Below are 3,005 nucleotides of genomic sequence, written 5' to 3'. Positions count from 1 at the left end.
GCGTGTGTGTGCGTGCACACACACACACACACACACAATGCTCCTGATACTGAGCTTAAGGGGTCGATTTTGCTGGTAAGGATCAGACTGAGTGGTAAAGGCTGGAGTCTTGTTTGTGTATGGGACATGGACTTTTGTCCCATCGAAGCTGCAAAGTACTGGAACCTAGGATTAACCCTTCCCTTGCTTTGTTTTGGAACAGCACAGAGATTCGGTGGGTAGGCTGGAGTCAAGCCACGTGGGCTCCAGCACTTACTATATGTATGGCTTTGGACAAGGTGCCAGATTAAGCTGTGACTCAGTTTTCTCTGCTGTTAAATGGGGCAATGCTCACCTCATAGTGTGCTGTGATATTTAAATGAGATTATTTAGAGCCCTCTGAACTGTCCCAGTACAGAGTGAACCCTCAGTAAATATTGGCTATTATCAATCAGGGTGAAGAACCTGAGTAACATCATTAATGTACTCACCCAACCACATTCTTTCCAGAATCCTTATCTATACAGTATCATCTCTGTCCTCCAGACCTCACCTGTGTTTCTACAACTGTTTTCTAGACAAGCAATCTCTGGAGACATTTTCTTTTTGCCTGCAGGTGATTTTCATAAGTGTCGGTAGAGAAGGAGGTAGATTGAAGGTAGGTTTTACCCGATTAGGTTTTAAATTTTATATCAATTTATACCCATTTGCTCCTCGGAAGTCTAATTCTTTTTATAATATTTCAACAAAGACCTGAGATAACTGAAAGTTCAAGAGAGGGAAGAGAAACTAGACTTACCCCAGCAGGAGGCTGGCAGGAACATTTGACAATTAGATTCTTTTATTTCAAGGTAGAAAATTAGTTGCCTCCAAGACAAAGAGAGGAAGTGAAACTTTAACAGCTTTTGGCTTTGAACTTCAGGAAGCCCTAAACATTCCTGATGACACAGAGTAAATGGGGGGAAAAAAGAAAGAATTCTGATGTATTAGATCAATAGAATAAAATGCAAAAACCACATGATCATCTCAATAGACGCAGAAAAAGCATTTGAAAAAAATCCAACATTCCTTCATAACAGAAACTCTGAAACTATGAATAGGACTTCCTCAACCTGATAAAGGACATTATAAAAACCCCACAGCTAACATCACACTTAATGCTAAAATACTGAATGCTTTCCTTCTCCGATCACAAACAAGGCAAGGACGTCTGCTTTTGCCAATGCTATTTAACCTTACACTGGCTTCTATAGTGCAATAAAAATTTTCTTTTTAAGTTAGGGACATCCAGATTGGGAAAAAAAAAGAAGTAAAATTATCTTCATTTGCAGATGGCATGATCCTGTATGAAAATCCAGAACAATCCCCTCAAATTTTACCGGAACTCCTAAAGAACTTTAATAAGATTACAAGAGCAATGAACAAAAATTAATATCTCTATATGCCAGCAATGAAAAATCAGAAATTGAAATTAAGAAAATGATTCCTTCACAATAAAAGCAAAGACAGCAAAATATTTAGGAACAAATTTAACAGAAGAAATGCAAGCCTTGAACCCTGAAAGCTATAAAACATCATTGAAAGAAATTAAAGATCTAAGTAAATAGAGGGCTCCCCTGGTGGGGGTAAGCTCAGACAGTAAAGAATCTGCCTGCAATGCAGGAGACTTGAATTCAATCCCTGGGTCGGGAAGATCCTCTGGAGAAGGAAATGGCAACCTACTCCAGTGTTCTTGCCTGGAGAATTCCATGGACAGAGGAGCCTGGAGGTCTCTAGTCTGGGGGGTCACAAAGAATCAGACACAACTCTTTGACCAATAGTTTCACAAGTAAATGAAAGGGCGTTTCACGTTCATGGATTGGAAAGCTAAACACTGTCTGGTCAAGACGGCCGTTCTCCTCTTGCTGAACTGTAACTTCAGCATGCTGCTGCCGCTGCTAAGTCACTTCAGTCGTGTCTGACTCTGTGTGACCCCATGGACGCAGCCCACCAGGCTCCCCCATCCCTGGGATTCTCCAGGCAAGAACACTGGAGTGGGCTGCCATTGCCTTCTCCAACTTCAGCATAAGCCCTGTCAAAATCCTGCCAGAGAGGACTGCCTGTGAGCTTGGACAAGGGGGCAGATGGCAGTCCACCACCTGCTCTTTTCTCTTTCCATGAAGGGGGTAGGAGGAGCTGTGTGTGTGTGTCTGTGTCTCTGTGCATATCTGAGTGTGAGTGTGTGTGTGTGTGGTGTGTGTCTGTGTGTATGTGTGTGTCTGCCTGTGTGTGTGTGTGTCTGTGTCTCTGTGTATATCTGAGTGTGAGTGTGTGTATGGTGTGTGTCTGTGTGTATGTGAGTGTCTGTGTCTCTGTGTGTGTGGTGTGTGTCTGTGTGTGTCTGTGTGTCTGTGTGTGTGTGTCTGCCTGTGTGTGTGTGTGTGGTGTGTGTCTGTGTGTCTGTGTGTGTGTGTCTGCCTGTGTGTGTGTGGTATGTGTCTGCCTGTGTGTCTGTGTGTGTGTCTGCCTGTGTGTCTGTGTGTGTGTGTGTGTGTGTCTGTGTCTCTGTGTATAACTGAGTGTGAGTGAGTGTGTGTGTGGTGTGTGTCTGTGTGTATGTGAGTGTCCGTGTGTCTGTGTCCGCCTGTGTGTCTGTGTGTGTGTGTGTGTGTGTGGTGTGTGTCTGCCTGTGTGTCTGTGTGTGTGTCTGCCTGTGTGTGTGTGTGTGTGTCTGTGTCTCTGTGTATATCTGAGTGTGAGTGAGTGTCTGTGTGGTGTGTGTCTGTGTGTATGTGAGTGTCCGTGTGTCTGTGTCCGCCTGTGTGTGTGTGTGTGTGTGTGTGGTGTGTGTGGTGTGTGTCTGCCTGTGTGTCTGTGTGTGTGTGTGTCTGCCTGTGTGTGTGTGTGTGTGGTGTGTGTCTGTGAGTGTCCGTGTGTCTGTGTCTGCCTGTGTGTCTGTGTGTGTGTGTGTGAGTCCCAGCCCACGGCTATAACTTCCAACCTTTCCTCTCCTCACCCGTCACAGACAGCTTCCCTTTGGCCACCCC

Source organism: Cervus elaphus, chromosome 1 (assembly GCF_910594005.1).
Source record: "Cervus elaphus chromosome 1, mCerEla1.1, whole genome shotgun sequence".
NCBI lineage: Eukaryota > Metazoa > Chordata > Mammalia > Artiodactyla > Cervidae > Cervus > Cervus elaphus.
This window is presented reverse-complemented; position numbering follows the sequence as displayed.